General features: G+C 41.9%; 1 long non-coding RNA gene across 1 annotated transcript in view; it reads left to right on the plus strand.

The window, feature by feature from the left end:
- Nucleotides 10,619-22,251, plus strand: part of LOC110260246 — a 52,010-nt gene continuing 40,377 nt past the window's right edge. The window contains exon 1 of the long non-coding RNA XR_002343179.1: nt 10,619-11,412. This is a non-coding gene — a long non-coding RNA (uncharacterized LOC110260246). The remainder of the gene's footprint in view (nt 11,413-22,251) is intronic.

Raw genomic sequence — 22,251 nt, forward strand, 5'->3', positions numbered from 1 at the left:
CCTCAGGGGCTCAGCACATGGCCAGGCCACATAACTGTTCAAAAGGCCAGACCTCTATTCATTCCTCCTTTCCCAGACTGAGGACAATGCCAAGTGCCAGGGCCAGCTTTGGAAGAAGAAAGTGGGTACTTTAAATAAACCTTGGACTCAGAAATGCTCCAACTCACAGTGTATTGTAATTGACCAAGAATACATCAATATTCATTTCTTATTGCTGCTGTAATATGTTATCACAAACTTAAGGGTTTAAAATAACACACATCTATTATCTTACAGTTCTAGCGGTCAGAAGTCTGAAATGGGTCCCACTGGTCTAAAATCAGGTGCTGGAAAGATTGTTTTCCTTTCTGGAGCATGTAGGGGAGAATCTGTTTTCTTGCCTTTTTCCAGAAAGCTTCTAGAGACTATCTAAAGTCCTTGGCTGGTGATTCCCTTCCCCCTTCTAAGCCAGCAATGACTAGTGGAGTCTTTCTCGATAGTTGTTTATTCTAATCCATTAGAACATATTAGTCAAAATTGTTTTAAATTTTCAGGGAGTTCCTGCCATGGCTCAGTGATAATGAACCCCACTAGTATTCATGAGGACGTGGGTTTAGTCCCTGGCCTCACTCAGTGGGTTACAGATCCAGTGTTGCTGTCAACTGTGCTGTAGGTCACAGACCTGGCTGGGACCTGGCCTTGCTGTGGCTGTGGTGTAGGCCAGCAGCTGCAACTCTGACTCAACCTGTAGCCTGAGAACTTGCACAGGCTGCACCTGCGGCCCTAAAAAGACACAGACACACAAAAATTTGTTTAAAATTTTCAGTCTGATAATTCCAACTCCCCAGCCATGTGTGGTTCTGATGCTCATTCTGTTTCTTCAAATTGTGTCTTTTAGTATGCCTTGTCATTTTTTCTTGATGGCTGGACATGATGTACCAGGTAACAGGAACTACTGCAAACAGGCTGTTGTATGTGGGGGGGTGGGGTGGGGGTGGATAGTTCTGTAATTAGGTCTCAGTCTTTTAGTGAGGCTGTGCCTCTGGACTGTGAACTCACAAGTGTTTCTCAGGTCTTTTTCCAACCCCTAACAGGATGGCTATGTGCACTGGAGCTGGCTGTTTCCTTTCCCTTGGTCAGTTAGGCTCGACGACTACCCCAGCAGTTTAGGCTCAGTTAATCAGTTTCTCTAGAGCTCAGGCCATACTAAGGACAGAATGTTCTGGAGCATCTTTCAATGGTTCCTTTCCCCCTCCTCCTGCTAGAAATATGGGAATTTTTCTCCAGTATTTACTGTGGGAACCTGTTTATGCTCCTGGAGATAAAGCGCACAATATTGTGGGGAGCCCCTGTGACTGGCCCCCCCTGCAGTTTGTAACTCTCAGCATTGTCTGCACTGAGCCTCCAGCAACTTATCAATTATAGTTTCCTATAACCCTGGCCTTGGTTCCTCTGGCAGTTTCCTCTCTCGAGTCTCTGTTAGGGAGGCAGAAATGCCCTGTATTGACCCATCTGTCTCTCTAATCCTGTGTGCAGTGGCTTACCCTGAGTCTTCCTCTCTCTTATGGGTCCAAGAATTGTTGATCAGAGTCTGTTCAGCTTTTCACTTGTTGTTAAGGTCGAGAAACAACTTCCAAGTTCCTTACAGCAGAACTGGAAACCCAAAGTCATGGAGTTCTTCTTTCTTTTTCTTTTTTAAAATTTTATTGGAATATAGTTGACTTACAAAGTTGTGTTAGTTTCAGGTGTATAGCAAAGTAAATCAGTAATACATATACAGACATTAATTCCTTTTCAGATTATTTTCCTATATAGGCTATTATGCAGTATTGAGTAAATTTCCCTGTATTGTACAGTAGATCCTTGTTACCCATCTATTTTATGTGTAATAGTATGTACATGTCAATCCCAATCCCCTAATTTATCCCTCCTTCACCCACATTTCCCTTTTGGTAAACCAGTTTGATTTCAAAATCTTTGAATCTATTTCTGTTTTGTAAGTTCTATTGCATCATTTTTATTAGATTCCACATATTAGTGATCTCTATATAGCTTCCCTCTAACTCTGACCCTCCTGCTCCAGCTTTCACTTAGAAGGAGCCTTGTGATTGCATTGGTCCTTGCCAGACAGTCCAGCGGACTATCCCCATTACAAGATCAGCTGATTAGCAACCTTAATCTCAGCTGCAGTTTTAATTTCCCCTTTCACATAATGTAACAAACATATTCACAGATGCCAGGGGCAGGACATGGACATCTTTGAAGGGCCATTAGTCTGCCCACCACGAGATCCTCCCTCAGAACATTTTTAGGGAAGATGGGAGGCAGAAAACACTGGGGAATCATGGAGAGGAACCAAGGAACCTCAAAGCATCAGGAAAATTGTCTCCTTTTCTTGAACCCCCAAAACAGCTCCACGATAACTTAAAGGCTGGTTGTTCTTCTATCCTTGTCTCAGTTTACTTTAGGAGAATTTTTATTTTTATTTGTCTTTTTGTCTATATTGGGCTGCACCCGTGGCATATGGAGGTTCCCAGGTGTTGAATGGGAGCTATAGCTGCCCGCCTACACCACAGCCACAGCAACGCAGGATCTGAGCTGAATCTTCGACCTACACCACAGCTCATGGCAATGCCAGATCCTTAACCCACTGAGTGAGGCCAGGGATGGAACCTGTGTCCTCATGGATGTTAGTTGGGTTTGTTAACTGCTAAGCCATAATGGGAACTCCGTACTTTGGGAGAATTTTTAAACTTCATGTTTGGGAAGAATGGGTTTCTCCTTATACACAGATATCATGTGTTTTGGCAAATGAAGGATAGGGCCTCTTCCCCAGGGCCAGTGGTCAGTGCTCCTAAGTCTCAATCTGTGAATGACAATAATGACAGTAATGAGTCCTGAGATCAGTTTAGTGGGTGAGGAACAGTGTGGGGTGGGGGGTTGGAAGAGAGAGAGAAAAACGAAGAAAAGAAGGAAGGGAGCGGGGAGAAAAGAAGGAAAGGAAATTAAAGACAAAAATTAAATAGACTGGAATAGAAAATATCACATGTTCTAGGGATAAATTATTTTAGTTACATCTAGACGTAGGCACTGGCTTTTTCAGTGTAAATGCATTTCACAGTGTAACAGTCTGAACCCAGGGGCTGCCAAGCAGCTGCAGATGTTCACTGGGAGAGGTTTCCCCTAATCCCTCCTGAGAAAAGTGCATCTGCTTATCTGTGCAAAAGCTTTAAAAGGACTTTGGGGGAGCCAGGAGGCAAAACGGATGGAATGTGGAGAAACAGGATCAGAACAGAAGAGGGAGAGATGGGAGGTCAAAGGGAAAAAGAGAAAGTGAAATGAAATGAAGAACATTAATTCTATTGGATTAAAAACAAAAGGGTGGGCTCAGACAAGAAATCAGCCAGGAAGATAAATGTAGATTCAAATGCTTTTCTAGGTCAAAGACCAAAGAAGAGAAAACCCCCAAACTAAACCCAAACCCAAACCACCCCTCACTCAATGTTCCCTCTTATTGCAGCCACTGAACCAAGCCCCCCCACAGTCTTCTCGCCATCACAGAGGCTGTGGCGGGAGCCAGTGCCCGGGGCTGAGCATCTGGGCTTGCTGGTGTGTCTGTACTTGACCTCCAGCTGTCCCTGCAGGTGGAAGTCCGATCGAGGGAAAGAGAAAATGACAGGGGACCCAGGTTGAGTGATGGGTGGGAGGTGGAACGACAGCACTACTGCAGTCAGCCTGCAGCCCCCAAGGGCAGTTTCTGTTTAATGCTTGCTGAGAACCAGTCGCCTCATCACAGACTCGGGGGCAATCGCTATTGAGCACTGTTAAATGCAGACCATGTATCACTAATCCTGTTACACAGAGAGGAAACTGGTCCTAGGGGTTCAAGAAATTGCTCAGGATCAGTAGGTGGTAGAGCTTCAACTCCAGCCCCGCTCTGACCTCTGCACAGGGCTCTTTCCAACGCAACTGCCCTTCTAGAGCAGATTTTTCTAGGAGGCTGGGACATGGCTATCACACACGGAAAGTGTGCCAGCCATCAAGCCTCAGGCCTCTGTTTCCTCACCCCCAGTCACTCTTTGAAGTTTGGACTAGTGGATTTTTGTGGGTGGGGTGGGCTGGTTACTTTTGGTGGGAGAGTGGGAAGCCCTGGGAAGCATCTTCTCCCATCTGGGTTCCTGAACAGGCACAGTGGACAGATTGAAGGTAGCCCTGTTTTCCCAAGTTTAAAATGGAGTCTAGGGTCTCCTAAACATCAAATTCTAACCAAAAAAGAGAAAATACTGTGGTCAATTCATTCTTCTACAAGAATTTACAAACACCTCATTAGGTATTATATTCACATCTATTTTAGTTTCTCCGGATGTGAACACAAGGCCGCCCGCCAGTCACCATCATTCTTCCTGGTTACCTTTTCCACCTCTTTTTTTTCTCTTTATGTCCTAAAGGGACCCAGTCCTGCCCATGAGCTCAGGCAGCACAGGGGAGATTCTAATGGAGAGTGACAATGGACCTGACGTGAAAGCTCTGTAAATGACAGCCACTCCAGGGAATGTCTGGGGAGTCAAAATGGGGATGCTGGAGTCCTGCTCACCTGCCTGGTGAAACATCCTTAAGGAAAGACTCTCTGGAGAAGTGGGGGCTGGGCTGGGGCATGCAGACCTCCAGGTAACAGGAGGATGCTTGGGAACTCTCTCTCACCTTCCCTCCCGTGTGGCAGGCTGGTCGCTAGGTAAAAGAGGGTGTCATCCTGCTCCCAGTTGAGAAAACATTAGATTAAGTAAAATTAAGCAGACGTCTTTTCTTCAGGATTTGGTGAGTTTAATAAACAGGTATTTTGAGTCTCCCAAGGAGGAGTACAGTACAAGTTCTGAGTGGGATCCAGATATTGTGGATCCTGAAGCTCTTTCTGGCAGCCTTTTAAAGGAAATGAACCACTAGGTGTGGGCAAGATGTTATGAATGTTGTTACACAGAAGAGAGAAGAGGTCCAGGCAACTGTGGTCCATGCAACACAAACACAAAATCATGAATGTAAGTTAGATGCAGCCACAGCTTTGGATGGGATCCCCACGAACCAAGCTTATGCTTCCTTAGCTTATGGTCAATCCTTCTCTGTATTCCAAATTTTCTGAACATTTATCACCCCTTTTTTTTGGGGGGTGGGGGTAGGGTACACTGTGTTTCAAAAAACCATTCTTCAGGAACTTTGGCTGAGGCTAAATGTGAAGTGTTCAGGGTTTCAGGCAGTTAGCCTGGCTGTGCTGGGAAGACATCAGGGCAAAGCTGTCGTCCAACTTGAGGCCGCCTTTAGTACTGCTTTTCTTTGTCCTTTTTTGCTTTTTAGGGCCACACTGGAGGCAAATGAGGTTCCCAGGCTAGGGGTTGAATTGGCCTATGCCACAGCCACAGCCAATGGGATCCAAGCCACGTCTGCAACCTACACTGAGGTTCACGGCTGTAGCCCCAGGGGCCACAACTTCTCTGACACTTAATGATAAAGAAAGGAAAGACACCTACACCTTGATGATGGCTTCAGGGACTTTGGTGTTTTGTGGCTGTAAAATGAACGTTGAACACAAATCCTGGATGCAAAAGGCCGAGATTTTCCAGGAAGTGGGTGGGAAGGGATCAGTTCTAAAGAGAGTGAGCCAACTCCCTGGGATGCATTAAACTCTGCAGAAATGACTCAGAGGACAGTTCCTTTCGTTTTGCTAGTTTTTAAAATGCTGCTCACTTCTGATTCATGTCACGTGGGACCATGTGTGACAGTCGTCAAGGAGGAACTTGGGCTGTGACTTGAAGCAAACACTGCTGATGTGTCTCGATTACATTAACGATGCCACACTCACAAGTTAACCCATTGTAGTTGTGTATGCTGATGCTGAAAGCGCATGTGTACACAGGTGTATATATTTCTAGCAGTAATTTGGTTCAATACCAATATAAGTATCAATAAAATCTGAATTAAATGTGACATGATAGGCTTAAAACTATGAGCACAGAGGATTCAGATTAGCTCCGAAGGTTTTCGGAGGGGGACAGTCGCTAAACACTAAAATAGATTATTAAGGGAAGTTGTGGAATCTGTTTCCCTGGAGGTTCTTAAAAGAAAACAATGTCTCTTCTGTGGAAGAAACTTCCACAATCCTGACAGAAGGAAGATAACTTAGTTTGGCTGTCAAGGTCTTCTAACTAAAATCATAAGTATTCTGCTCAAGGTAACAATTGAGGGGCCTTATGATTCCTTAACGCCTTGCTTGCTGATGCTATTTCTGTTAGGAGAGTTAGAAATTCCATCTCAGGTCAAATTAGCCAGGTGTGAGCTTATTACCAACATGATGCTTTCTTAACACTGGTGATTATACTCTATAAAGTGAGGCTATTTCTATTATTATTACTACTATAATAATAATTATTATTACCTACCATTTTTGAGCACTCGTTATATATTAGTCATCATACTAGTTCTTTATACATATTGCCTCATTTCTTCTTGTAACAACATTTTAAGATGAATATTATTATATTCATTTTAAAGATGTTTAAACTGAGTCTTGAGGTTAATAACCTGTTGACCATACAGCAGGATTCAGATTCAGGTCTGCCTGTGCTTTTATGTATCAGAAGGTGTGGCTAGTGTCTCTGAGAGAACATTGGATCACATATAGTGTTGACTCTTATATGCAGTCTCATCGGCAGCCATGTCTTTCTATTGATGCTCAACAGATGCTGGGTTCCCGTTGCTGTCATCTCCACAGATACCTCAGGGGTTCATGGAGAAGGACATACTTCCCATCAAGCCCTGAAATTTTATTTATTTATTTATTTATTTATTTCATATTTTAGGAATGCACTTGTGGCATATGGAAGTTCCCAGGCTAGGGGTGGAACTCGAGCTACAGCTGCCAGCCTATGCCACAGCCACAGCAACGTGGGATCCTTAATCTACTGAGCGAGGCCAGGGATGGAACCCACATCCTCATGGATATTATCTGGGTTTGTTACCACTGAGCCATGGCAGGAACTCCCAATCCCTGAAATTTTAAATGGGAAGAGGAAGATCATCATGACCGTCACCTATTTCATATGTAGATGTTCTCATTAAAATAATAAAAGTTCTGCAGCTAAAAATGTTTGCACATATGATACATTCTTTTGGAAGTTTGGCGGGGGATACATGAGGATTATCTAAAACCAGACCTGGTGAGTTGGGAGAATAATGAGTCCAGTTGTAAAAAATAAGGCGTGAATGATAAAATCATATGCCAGTCGTCTTATGAGACATTGTGACATATACACGCATTGTGGACACTGCAGCATTTCCATCACAACCAGCTGTGGCCCCAACACTGACATCCATCTCAGAGTCCACGCAGTAACCTAGAAATATCTCACCTATTCACTGACCAGTGTCCAAGAAAGGACCAAAATGATGACCTACAGGAAATGCATTAATTTGGCAGCTGTTGAACTTTAAAGCAAGACAGATGGTGGAGGTGATAACCTTGCATGAAATGTTTCCCTGCTCAGCAAAGCTGCCAAAAATGGGTCCTCTGCTATCCTTTCTATCCAGGAGAAGAGGAAAGACTCTGTTATTGGTGTCTGTAATAGATTTGTGTTTTTCTTAAATGAGATACAGGTCAGTGATAAGCATGACCTTCATAAATCTTTTTTGTGAGTATTATAAATGGGAAAAACATTTACCCTCATGATTAAAAAAACAGCATGCTATTCTTTTGCTAAGATTTCAGAATTTGTTATATTTAAAGTTTTGGGAGTTCCCATCGTGGCTCAGTGGTTAATCAACCAGACTAGTATCCATGAGGATGAGGGTTTGATCCCTGGCCTTGCTCAGTGGGTTAAGTATCCAGCGTTGCCCTGAGCCGTGGTGTAGGTTGCAGACGAGGTTCGGACCCCACCTTGTTGTGGCTATGGTGTAGGCTACAGCTCTGATTTGACTCCTTGCCTGGGAACCTCCATATGCCATGGGTTCGGCCCTAAAAAGACAAAAAAAAAGTTTTTATTTTGTTTCTGGTAGAATTTGGGTTATATGTTGGTTCTTTGCCTCCTACAGCTAAATGCAGCCAAACTCAAGCTCATTTCCTGTCCCTGTCCTCCTTACAAGTCCTTGCCAGATCTCAGGTTCCCTGTTGTTATCAATGGCTCCAGTCTCCTGCCAGCCTCCTATGTTCCTAACTTGGTCAAACCTTTCCCTTATAGCATTTCATCTAGGAAACCACCAATTCTACGAGCCCTTGCTCTAAGGGCTTCTTAAAGCCACACCCTCTCTCCATTCCCAAGAGGACAGGCTGCATTGGACCAGAACATTGTATCTGGACATTGGGAAGAATTTTTAATCTCCTACCTTTAGTTCTTTCCATGTACAAACCTGGCGGCCCAGCAGCAAGCATGCTTTTTCATCATCTGCATGACAAAATTAAATTTCAGTGATGCAGCAGATATTCTATCACCTTATTACTCAACTCATTGCCCGTAGGCTTTTACTGCACCCATCAGACCCTTTACTATCTCTTCCTTCAATCATTCTTCACCTCTGAGGTATCCACAGACCATACAGCCTGGCACTTTTCACGAAGTAATCCCACTTCATCCCCTTAGACAGTGTTCAAGATTGTCCTTTGTCATGGTGATTTCCCAGAAAATATGTGGTTTCTATGTTTTTCATTCCTACAACTTTCTTCAGCATTTTCTTATACCTTATTAGGCACTGAATTATGCAATACAATGACAGGTTGAAATTAAAAATTTATGTGCCACTGTATTTGTATTTCTACTTCTCCATAAACTGTTCAAGCTTCTTTTGTGCAGGAGTCAATCTCCACTTTTGACATTGCTCCTTGGCCTTGGACAGTCCTTACACACAAAAAAGGTTTCCATTAGTCCCATCTTGGTCTAGGATCATCTTTAAAAATTCTGCATGTTCTTGCATACTCTGAAGTCAGAAGGTCCTTCCCTGTGCCATGTAACCAAGCTTCTCTTTCTAAATTTCATCAAGCCACTGAAAAACTTATCTCCTTTGTAAAGAGTTTTCTCTATAAGAAAATCATTGTACCTAAAAGCTGAGTTTAAAAGATAATTCTTAGTTCTAAAACATTTATTTCAAGTTGCATGGTAAAGAAGGACTTCACATTTTTGTAAAGCGATTTCTGTCTGCAGACACACAAGTTATTACACACTCAACCAGAGTTTAGATGCATGCTAAGCTATTCAACTAGGATATGTTTATTTTTTAAGTCCCAGAATTTGCTTGGAAGATTCATATATATTGACTCATTTTACCCTCACAATGACTCTCTGAGATAGATTTTATTATTCTCACACTGTTGACACTGACACCAAAGCTCATTGCAGTTAATTTCCTTGGTCAAACTCACCAAACTACAATTGGTAGAACAGAATTGCTACTTTGGTTTCTTACCATCTATATCCTGCACTTTCTCCTAATCCCAAAATGTTCTGCGCCAAGAGCCTCTGCTTAGCCTTTTAGTGAGAAAGAGGCAAAGAATCATGCAGCCTGGTTGACAGCAGTGGTGAGGCAGACAGGCCCATGAGGAAGGTACCATGTTGATTAGATATTACACTCTCATATGCACTTGGAACTATTTCTGGGCCTTATTTCAATTCCATTGTCTTGTCTGTTTGTTTGTGGGTTAGTACTGGACTCTTAATTATTGAAGCTTTATATTTCAGTATCTGATAGGGCTACACCTCACTACATTTTCTCCTAGATTTTTCTTCTTGCTTAAGAATCAGGGTTATCTAGTTCAAACATCGTTAGGAAGGTTTTTTTGGGTCTTATGTCAGATTTATAGGTTAAATCAGAGAGAGCGGACACGTTAAAATTTTTTTTTTTTTTTTTTTTGTCTTTTCTAGGACCACACCCTTGGCCTATGGAGGTTCCCAGGCTAGGGACTGAATCAGAGATGTAGCCGCCGGCCTACACCACAGCCACAGTAACGCAGGATCCAAGCCTTGGCAGCAACCTACACCACAGCTCACAGCAACACCGGATCCTTAACCCACTGAGCAAGGCCAGGGATCGAACCCGCAACCTCATGGTTCCTAGTTGGATTTGTTAACCGCTGAGCCACGATGGGAACTCCCAATTTTGTGTCTTCCTAACACAAACTATGGCAGGTTTCCCCGTCTTTTTGTGTCTGGTATCTTTTGTGTTTTCACTAGGTCATAAAGATAAATTCATTACTTTTAAAATAATCTCCTTGTCAGCTCATTTTCTGTGTTTCCGTGTTGCTTTCTTTCTTTTTTCCCTCTCTTTTGCAAGGCACACATGGACACACCTACTAACTTCTTCATTCACAGGGTAATCAAGGGCATTTGGAAGAAATGGAACAAAAGGCTCAGAACCTTCTGTGACAGATACAAAATAAGGTGTTCTTTTTCCCTAGAGGAACATGGTGATAAGCTTCATGATAGAGGGATCAAGGGACTTTTTTTTTTTTTTTGGTTTTTAGGACTGCACCCTAGGCATATGGAAGTTCCCAGGCTAGGGGTTGAATCGGAGCTGCAGCTGCCAGCCTACGCCACAGACACAGCCACAGCAATGTGAGATCCAAGCCACATCTGCGACTTACACAACAGCTCATGGCAATGCTGGATCCTTAACCCACTGAGTGATCAAACCCTTGTCCTCATGGATACTATAAGGCTCATTACCGCTGAGCCACAATGGGAACTCCTGGAGGGATTTTATCTCTTTTCTTCAGTGCAGTTTTCCCAGGGCCTAGAGATGTACTCATTTACTTTCAGTTACTCTTTGTTGACTGACTGAATGAAAAACCCACCTCATGCCTCCCCAGTGGTTTATGTTTTCTGGCAGGTGAAACTCACTCTGGGTATTTTGTTATAGAAAGTCTGTTGAGAAGAGAAGCAGTGTATAGAGGATAATTATCTTCCAGTGTATGTATGCTCTACTGACCTAGTTCTCCATTAGAGTATTAATAATAAATGCTTAAGGCTCTACGAAAATAAATAATCTTATTCCTTTTTGCTTCTTGTTAGCCAAAGCCTTGAAATTCGTAATTGCACGATGATGGCTCTAGAATGCATCCTGACAGATGGATACTTCTTGAGCTGTCATAAGGCGATGAAGAAAATACAGTTAAATGTGTCGGTGTAATCGGCAGTGAACAATCATCATTCTGAACCATGTTATAAACTGAGGCTCATAGTCTCTTTAGCGTTACAGTGTTTCCTGGCAGCGTGGGATGCAAAGTGTGTGCAGAAACACATTCACACTGTGGTTTTACACGGGAGCTCAGGTTGCCTCTCATGAATATGCATGATGGGGCTGGATCTCACTCTTGCCACTTGAGTGTTAAGTTGTACTTAACCCCCACAAACCCATTTCCTGCCTATCATTTGAAGATGTTCCTTGAGGAGAGTTGAAAAAGTGAGTTGTATCTCCAATTGTGGAGCATTTTGCTTTCTTTCTCATCAAGATGACAAACTGCACCCTGATTTATTTTTATTCACTGTGAGTCATTTGCTAGTCTTATTTTATAAATAATATTTTCTACATCTTACTCAGAGGCAGATGGGAAAGTTCAAGGAAACACCCTCTTGGAAAGAGGAAAAGTACTCGGGTCTGGATTTGCATGTTGGTGCTTTTGCTGGAGCCCCGATAAGCAGCGCTGCCATGAGGAAATTAGCAGATGGCAAATGGTCCTAGCAATGCAGCATTCAGAGTGGGTTTTCTTTGTTTTAGAAGTGACTGTTATTTTGCTCTTACTGTGAACTCTGTGTACTCTTGAGATGGCAAAAAACAAGCTGAAAGCTCTTTCCTAATATTCATAGCACAGGCCACCAGATCTAAGGTACTCGGTCAGTTGGGAGCTCACACACACACTTGGTAATTGTTATTGCGTGTTGTCTTTGTGAGAGGAAATGGGGGAGGGGCGGGGGCTCAAACGCCTCTGAAGCTAAGAGGCAGAGCTCCAAGAGCCCACGTGGTGAACAGCATGTGCTGGGAAATGCCAGCCTGTGTTGCTCTAGGACTTGGCGGACAGACAGGCTCAACTCCCCTTTGACAAAATTTACGGAGCAGACCGGGAATAGTAGGGAAGTTTTCCCTGGACAGTCAAGGGTGAGAAATGGGTTATAGGTAGGTTGCTATGCAGTTGTTTTGCTGTTGATGTGGGAGCCTTGCCAACCAAGCAGCACTTCGACCCTGGGAACATTTTCGTTTTTCCATGGAGGTCCCAGCCTTTTCCTTTAATGACCATCATTAGGGAGAAAATGTACCTTCTTTCTAGATGTGCTGCTCTTGTTTCTCCACAGTCTGGAGACCCTTCCTGAAACCTGTTAGTGACATTATCTTGGTTGTCACAGATTACGAGTTTCTAATGAACTGTCTGCTTTGTTTTTGTTTGTTTTTAATGTTAGACATTCTTTTCCTATGGAACGTTCATACTTTGAAAATTGCTCAACACATTTTGGCATTTAAAGCTCATGATTGAAGAGCTGATGATGTTGTCTCATCGTTAAATGGTGCAATAACAGGGTCTAAGTAAGGTTAACAGGATTTAGAATTTCAATTTCACTGGAGTCTTTCCTTCTGAAAATGGTGAAAGAGAAGAGTGGAAGGAAGGATGGAAGGAAAGAGAGAAGGAAGAGAGAGAGAAAGGGAGGAAAATCTATTCAAGGAAAAGTCTTGAATAGGTGAGATTATTGACTAAATCTAAGTTTATGTGAACTAAACCTTTTTATACATGTTTTAAAAGATAGTAATTACATTCACATTTTAAAATACTTATTCTACTATCACATTTTTCCGTGATTATTGACATATAATTGACACACAGCACGATGTAAGTTTAAAGTGTACAGCATGATGATTTGATTTACATAACATCATTAAATTATTGTCTCAATAAGTTTAGTGAACATCCATCATCTCACATAGATACAATAAAAGAAAAAAATTTTTTCCTTGTGATGAGAACTCTTAGGATTTACCCTCTTAACCACTTTCATATACATATGTATCATTCGGTGTTAATTATATTTATCATGTGGCACGTTACATCCCTGGTACTTGTTTGTCTTATAACTGAAAGTTTGTACCTGTTGACCACCTTCATCCAATTTCTGGTCCCCTTGCCCCCCCACCTTTAGTAACCACTAATCTGATCTCTTTTTCTATGAGTTCCTTTGGTTTTAAAGCGTATTTGACCCACGACGTCATCCTAGTTTCTGATACACGATATAATTCTTTGATATCTCTATACATTACAAAATGGTCATCACTAAGCTAAACCTTTTTACATGCTCTTCCCAATTTTGTCTCTGTTGACCCAACCAATACTTTTCAAGACCGTACTCTGTACTAGGCATAGTATAAAACAGCATTTTGGGCTACCATCTAATCATAAACTCTTTTAGGAGTTCCCATAGTGGCTCAGTGGTTAATGAGTCCAACTAGGAACCATGAGGTTGCGGGTTTGATCCCTGCCCTTGCTCAGTGGGTTAAGGATCCGGTGTTGCCATGAGCTGTGGTGTAGTTTGCAGACATGGCTTGGATCCCGTGTTGCTGTGGCTCTGGTGTAGGCCGGCTGCTATGGCTCCGATTGGACCCCTAGCCTGGGAACCTCCATATGCCGCAGGAGTGGCCCAAGAAATGGCAAAAAGACAAAAAAAAAAAAACAAAACCAAAAAACATAAACTCTTTTGATTCTATACCCCAAAAGTAAATCCTTTCTCTGTTGTGCACCTCATATTCTGTCTCCCTTGCCATTAGAAAAATTAGATTACCTGTGACTTTTGTTTCACAGTTTATGGTTATGTTTCCCATGTCCAGTTATCTTGACTCTGTTGAACTGTCCTTGACCATACAACCTAATCCAAGGCCTTAGGAACATGCTGGATCTTATCAAGTCATGCACGTGCTTTTCAGTGCGGGTTTTGCATCCCACCATCTCAGGCCTGAATTGCTTCCTTAGCACCCCTCTCATGAACTCCAATGGCTTAGACTGAGAGGCCGTGAGTAGCTTGCAGGCAAGGCCTGTGTTCATTTCTGAAGCAATGGCAACACAGTCAGCACTTAAGTATTTGTAGAAAGAAATGAATGTTGCTAAGAACATCTTTGTTTATGTATTCTGAACTTTTTGCCTTTTCTTTTTATAGGATTGGGTTCTAAGAGTGCGTTTGTTGTTGAAGTCTACATATATTTTTAGTTAGTATTACTACTATTTTTTGGCTGTGTCTGGGGCATGTGGAAGTTTCCAGACCAGGTATAAAACTCATGCTGCCCAAGCTATTGCATTGGTAACACCAAGTCCTCAACCCATTGAGCCACAGAGGAACTCTTATTTCTAGTTTTTGTTTTTTGTTTTTTTTCCAGGACCACACTCTCAGCATATGGAGGTTCCCAGGCTAGGGGTCTAATCGGAACTGTGGCCACCAGCCTACGCCAGAGCCACAGCAACGCAGGATCCGAGCCGCGTCTGCAATCTACACCACAGCTCATGGCAATGCCGGATCGTTAACCCACTGAGCAAGGGCAGGGATCGAACCCGCAACCTCATGGTTTCTAGTCGGATTCGTCAACCACTGCGCCATGACGGGAACTCCTGAACCTACATTCTTATGGATGCTAGTCAGATTCAGTTCCTTCCTCTGAGCCACAACAGGACTCCCCTATGTTTTTTGTTTGTTTGTTTTATGACCATACCCATCGTATATGGAAGTTCTCAGGGCCAGGGATTGAATCCAAGATGCAGCTGTGACCTGTGCCACAGCTGCAGCAATGCTGGATCCTTTAACCCACAGTGTTGGGCCAGGGATTAAACCTACACCTCCACAGTGACCTAAGCAGCTACAGTCAGACTCTTAACACACTGCACCACAGAGGAAACTCCTATTTTTAGGTTTTTTCTTTTCTTTTTAGGGCTGCACCTTCGGCATATGGACATTCCCAGGCTAGAGGTCGAATTGGAGCTGCAGCTTCCGGCCTACACCACAACCACAGCAATGCCAGATCCAAGCAGCATCTGTGACCTACACCATAGCTCATGGCAACACTGGATACTTAACCCTCTGAACGAGGCCGGAGACTGAACCTGCATCCTCATGGATACTAGTCAGGTCTGTAACCTGCTGAGCCACAGGAACTCCTATTTTTAGTTTTAATAAATGTTGCTAAATTGCTTTCCCAAAAAACCCTAAAACAGGAGTTCCCGTTGTGGCACAGTGGTTAACGAATCCGACTGGGAACCATGAGGTTGTGGGTTCGATCCCTGCCCTTGCTCAGTGGGTTAACGATCCGGCATTGCCATGAGCTGTGGTGTAGGTTGCAGACGTGGCTCGGATCCCTCGTTGCTGTGTCTCTGGTGTAGGCCGGCGACTACAGCTCCGACTGGACCCCTAGTCTGGGAACCTCCATATGCCGCGGGAGTGGCCCCAGAAAAGACAAAAAAAAGACAAAAAAAAAAAAAAATCCCTAAAACAACTTTCTCCCACATTTCCATCAGTAATAAGTTTTATTGATCTTTTAAATATTTGCTGCTTTAACAGCTATGAAGTGGTAACCCCCTGTGTAATTTTTATTTTCCTGCCTATTAATCAGTTTGAATATCTTTATATATGTTTGTTAGTCATTTAAATTTGCTGTTCTGTGAATTAACTTTTTATTTACTTTGTCCATTTTGACATACAAAAGTTTGCATTTATTTCAAAATATACAAAAACAAAAAATGTAAAGCTCTTTTTAACTAAAATTCTACTTCTAGGTATGTATCCTACAGAAACACTTAGATATGTAAACAAAAATATATGCAAAGCATCCTATTGAAGCATTGTTTGTAGGAACAAAAAATTAAGTTTAGTGAAAAGAAAGAAGTTTAATGACTTATGATGCTTCCTTATTATGGGAGAGAATGAGGAGTTAAAAAGAATGTGGTTAACCTACATCTACTGCATAAAAGGAATCCAGAATATTGTTAAATGAAAAAGCAACCTGTATAAGATATATTGCATAGTTCTATCCAAAATTATATATGTACATATGCACCTTGGGGGAGAAACATTTGTTTACTAATCTTAGGAACTAACAGAAACTTTGTATTTGGAGTTTCCATGTGGCTCAGTGGTTAACGAATCCAACTAGGAACCATGAGGTTGTGGGTTTGATCCCTGGCCTTGCTCAGTAGGTTAAGGATACGGTGTTGCCATGAGCTGTGGTGTAGTTCGCAGATGTGGCTCAGATCCTGCGTTGCTGTGACTCTGGTGTAGGTAGGCAGCTATAGCTCTGATTCGATCCCTAGCCTGGGAAACTCCATGTGCTGCACATTCAGCCCTGAAAAGACCATAAAAAAAAAAAAAAAAAAAAAAGAAAAGAAAAGAAAAAGAAAGAAAAGACAAGGAAAGAAACTATGTATTTGACTCATACTGCAATAAGCAGATAAATAATAAGTAACGCTAGGTCACATTCTGAATCTTTACAATGTCGGAAAAAAAAAAAAAAGAAATCAAGAAATAAAACCCAGTGAGTCAGTTCCCTGAGGGCTCAATTAGTTCTGAAATGAGGTAGAACTTATTGTCTATCAATCATATATTGTCATATGTTATGACTTTCTGTATTTTACTTAGAACACCTGATAGCAATAGCTAAAGCTAGCTTATACTTCAGATGGGTAAATGCTTTTTGTAGTGAAAACATTTAATAGAGTCCTTATCTGTCTTTACAGATCTCTGATGTTTCCTAACTCAGATATAATTTGTGATAAAAGTGTACAACAAAGTTTAATTGTACTTGAGACCATGTCTCAACTTGATGAGTCTGCAAATGAGTTCTTTGTTTTATTTCCTGGATCATTAATATTTTCTCTTATTGAACTCTCTTATCAGCTTATTGAAAGTAGCTTAAATTTAGGTCCAAGTGATTCGTTTCATAGGCAATGGAATTTATTCCTACTTAAAGGAAGACATGCCTTTCTAATGCTTACATTCCCTCTCTCAAAAAGATGATTTAACTATGCAGTTTCCACAACTTAGATGTGTATGCATATGCCTGCAAGCATCTTTTCATATGTAAACTCATACAAGACCTATCTGGACATGAGGTCAAGCTCTTCACAGGGCTTATGTGCCGGGACAGGAATGGGAAAGGGGAAGAAGGATGTTGGGAGAGTTCACTTTTATTCTGAGTACTTCTGTAACGCTTGCATTTTTAAAAAATGAGAATATTTTCATTCTTTTATACTTGTATAATGTTAATAAAATGAAAAAACAACTAGTGATTAGCAAAAAATAGTATTTTAATATATCTCTTAGAATGGTATATAAGGAGATTACAACTTTTTGGAGTATAAGGATGCCCTTTATTTAATAATTTTCTGGACAATCCTATGATAGCAGTCGTACTTTTAGTATCCATTTAGGAAAGAAATAACTATCAAAAGGCACTTCACCTCCATTAATACTTTTTGATCTGAATTATCTTGTCTGTAAGGTTTCTCTCTAGCCCCTCAACTCCCTAGCCTGTCATCGGCATGTAAAACCCCAACCTAGAGTGAGTTCATCTTCAAGTTTTCCCTGTCTGCACCCACATATTGAGGTCTACTGGAGAAATGACATAGCTTGGCCATGGGTGCTATTCCAACTCTGCGTCACTAAGCACTGGTCCCTCAAAGCTGCCCAGCTATCCTCCTTGGTTTCCCACCCCATCTTCTTTCCCACTCCTCATAGTAAATATTTCATCCATTCATCATTTTTTCTTAAGCACTAGCTTCCAAATAATTGATTTCCCTGGAATTGTTTTGGTTTCAGTCTTCCAGGCTAGATTTTAAGCTCTTTGAGGACTGAGACCTCCCCTGTCTTGCTCACAGTTATTTCTTGGGACCCAGCATACTGCTAGAGTGGACATTCAAAAAATATTGAAGGAAGAAGTGAATGAATGAGTGATGGCTTATAACAGATAGATGATGAGGGTTGCTGTGCAGCTTTGAGGAACCAATGCTTGATACCATGGGGATTGAATTAGCACGCATGGCAGAGTTGTGTCACTTCTCCAGGAGACCTCAATAGCCTGGGTGCAGACAGAGAAACCCTGAACTCATGCAAGGTTGGGGAGCAAGGGAGCTGCGATACTAGCGAGCATAATTAAAGTGATGGATCACAGGATCTCTACTGGTAGAGAAGGAGTGAAAATGGAGGAGACTAATAGGTAAAAATTAGGTCTGGGCTTGTGAAATGAAAGTCCTGATGAGGTGTGTGAAGAGTAGCTAAATGAGGCTGGAAGAGGAGGAGATTATGACTGGAGAGAAAAGCTCTCAGGTAAATGTCTCAGAGTTGAAGCAAGCGCTAGGTGATGAGGTTGAGAGTGTGGCCAAGGTTTTAGGTGGCTGAATGAATGGGGGGGTCATTAAATTTGAGAGGTCAAGAAATATGCGAGGCCTCTAGGACCCTGGATGTGTCATCATGTAGATGTTCCACGTGGAGGGTAAGATGGTTTACTGGGAAGAGAGCCGCAGTTTTCAATCACAGGAGGGACTGGGACTATGGATGGTGTTGATGCAGGGGGATGGAAGGGGATAAAGGAATTAAACATGCAGAGAGGTGAAGAAAAGGACTTAATATGACATAGGTAGTGTTGACTTACACCTCAAGTTGGAGAGAAGAGGGTTAAAAGACAAGCGAATATTGAGGGCTAATAAAATTTTTGTATAATTTTCAGTTGTTTAAAGTAAGCAGTCCATAAATTGAAAATTCCAGGAAGTTCCAATATATGTTTCATTTGTTGAGATTACCCTAAGATAAAAAACTAAAAATCGTAATTAAACTTTTCTGAACCTCTCAGAAGCTATAACCTCCCAAAGGGGTTCACTTCTAGAAGGATTATTGTCGTAGCTTGCCAATTCCAGTTCTGGTCAGGCATTCTTAGAATACCTTGGAGTAGATTTTGGTCTCCTAAGGATTCTACTTTCAGAATAGCAACCAACCGGTCCAGACAAATAAGTCTCTTGAAAATTTTCTCTCGTGAAATGCTGAATCTGCAAATCTGAATAGTGATGGAAATACATAAGCTTTTCCTGGTACTTTGACTACTGCTGAACTTGGACTTTAATACAGAGAAAACTACTGTTCCTTCTCCTCTCTAGAAAATGAAACTAAAAACAACCCCCCTTATCAGAGTATGTGTGTTCTATGACCAAATTTAAGGAAATTGGTACATTACGTATACATTATGTGCAGGATCTGAGTCTTTCCCTCACAGAGGTAGTACCCCAGGAGCAGGGACACAACACCCACCCAATTAGCTCAGTGTTGATTGTAGCTAAAGAGCTGAGAGCAACACTTTGGGCAGACTTATCAGGGAAGGCTTCCCAGGCATTGCATCAATGCACAAGGAGAGAGAAGGAATTCACACCAGGGAGGGAAATTATTTATGGCATTGCAAGGGTGAAAAGAAGGTTTGTTCGAGGTCCTGGTATCTCTGTTACTCCATCCTAGTGTTTGGACATATGGCGTTTCCATTGCCATTAAAGTATTAAAATGTGCCAGAAGACTTCGAATCTCTTAAGAACATGTTGAGAAGGACTGATGACACAACTTCAGTTATGCCTTTGGTGCAAATATCATGTCAGATTGATGTCTGGAAAAGGACTGAGATTTGGAAAACTGCACAATGAATTCTAGTGTTGTATTTAGTCATTTATTTTGCGTAAAGCATACTCAACATGCCAGTGGCTTCCTCAAAACTCAGCAAGATAAAGACCTATGAGAGGAATTTGCTAGTTATCTTATCCCTAATGGAATGCTCTTAGAGCCTGGATTTGATTCAGGGGTCTGGGCAAAAGCCCTTGCTGAGCCCAGGCTGTGCCATAACTAAACTTTAAATGTTTTCTCTTTTGCTCTTCCTTCAGCAGAAATTATATCCCTTCCTCCGCCTATAAATTGTCTAAGCTCAAAGGGAGGTTTTGTGCTGTTATCTCATAGCCTGGGGTAAGTTATCAGATAAAACAAGAAGCCAAAATCTAATAAGAAGAGGCAGGGTGGGGAAAGGGTGTGCCCCTTCCCCCCCCAGGTATGAGAAAGTAGAAGCTGCCTTCATGTTCTTTGAGAGCCCATTTGACCCACACACTTATAAAAGCAGCAGAAGAAATGTGCAGAGTAGAAAAGGGTGTGTGGAGGGTGATGTTGTTGCTTAGCAACGAGGAAGCTTCTGGCTGATGTTCTGAACTGTAGCAAGGAAAGCAGCTGGAACAGCATGGAATAAATGAATGTGGAAAAATGAAAGAGAGGAAAGCAGATGTGGCAGTGAGGGAGGGTTAAGAGAAGAATAAAAAATAAAATAGTAAAGGAAAAGCATGAAAATGGTTGTGGTAATACTTAAAAACCAGAAGACTGAATAAAAATCATTTGGGGAAAAAAAAAAAAAAACTGAAAGGTGAAAATAGCCAGGAGGATAAGAAAACATCTATAATAGAAGCAGAAGGCAACTGGTGGGATAAAATTCTCCAACATAGTGAACTCTCAGCTTAAAATGTGACTCTTGGGAGTTCTCTTGTGGCACAGTGGGTTAAGAATCCTGTATTGTTACTGTAGCAGCTTGGGGCACTGCTGTGGCACAGGTTCGATCCCTGGCCCATGAACTTCTGCATGCCATAGGTATGGCCAAAAAAAAATTAAAATGCAGCTTTTTCCTTGTGCTTGAGGTCATGCAAGGGTGCACTTGATGCAAGTTTCCTGGAACAGGGTCCAAATACTTCCTAATGACTGGTTCAAGAACCCAATCTTGAAAGCTATTCTGTACATGCCATCTCCACGGTGACTATTATTAATGGAGAGATTGAAAATTACTCTGAATGGGAGAACATGTATTCCATGTCTCTGCAATGGATCACCTCTCTCCTACTGAACATAAACAAGGAAGTATTATGGCCTGGCAGCCACCTTAATAACCACGAGGGGTGCCCACCTAAGAACAAACACAGGATTCTAAAACTCACTTTTCCTCTAAAGTTCTTATTATGTATGTCATACACATCTGACTCTTTAGGCCAGTGTCACATAGGTAGCCAAAAGAATCCTTCCTGCTCATTGATGCTGTTTTTGTTTAGCCTGAAGGGTCCTCAGTGATCTCTGTGGAATGGTTTTACAGGATAAATAAGTTCTCCTTACACGTCACTCCCCTGATCCTCAAGATCACCAGACCTATAGCAGATTCAGATCTCTGTGTGCCTCAGGAGATCCATTATAAAGCCAAATCCAGGCACAGAAGGTGTGCTCACCGAAAAAATAGAAAGACTTCTAAGTTATATTGGCAAACCATGGAGAATCTATGTGGACATGGATTCTGAGAGTATTAGAACTCAAGGAAGAACTCAATTACAGATTGGATAGAATTTATCAATAGAGATGAATTTATCAGAGATTCTGGATTTAATGTGCTAGCTCAAGCAGAAGTAGATGAAATTACTTGCTAAATTATCTTTTGTGCTGTGCTCAGCAGCAGCCCATTCTAAGTGAACCTGAGATGCCAGAAATTTCTTATTATAGGGGAAGAAATCCAAAAGTTTATAGAGGAATAAATATTGGGGTAGGTTTTCAAAGATGAATCACTCACCTAGTCCCAACTGTTTCCTTCTCTTCAGAAAAGGAAGAAATGCCCAGAAAATATGTCCCGTATCAGGGGCTTGAAAACTGCATAGGTATAAAAAGCCTTTGAGTTCTTCTTCATGTACTGGGGTTAAGAAGAGAATACTGTGGTTGAAAGGGGCTCCTGATTTCAATATGGGTGCTAAGATGGTAGATCGCAAGTAGTGCCCCTTAAGGGCTAAAGTCAAGGAGGGCATGTTGCCCATAGTAACAGCAGGATTGGCATGCTATATAAAATGATACAATGCTCAAAAATACAACTCTATTGTATATAAAAGAACAGAGTTACAGAGATCAAAATAGATGGCAGCCCACTAGGGTTCTAATTCATTCATATAATGGAAAATACTCTAGGATTAGTGGTTGTAGGTCTGGTGCTGTATTCAGTGGTTCCGGTGGTGGCCTTCTGACACCGCCTTTCCCAGCCTTTCCAGTGAGTTTTGTAAGCACCTAATTCCCTGTCTTAAACCTCTTTCTACTTAAAGTACCTAGAGTGCTCCTGTGCACTGAACACTAACTGATGCATTCTGATAGGACCCTTAGCCCTTGCCATGATTATTTCCCCAATTTCTGGGTATATTAATATAAAGATAGATGGCCTCAGAGAGTGGCAGAATTCCTACACTGACTCCTG

Source organism: Sus scrofa, chromosome 1, assembly GCF_000003025.6.
Source record: "Sus scrofa isolate TJ Tabasco breed Duroc chromosome 1, Sscrofa11.1, whole genome shotgun sequence".
Taxonomy (NCBI): Eukaryota; Metazoa; Chordata; class Mammalia; order Artiodactyla; family Suidae; genus Sus; species Sus scrofa.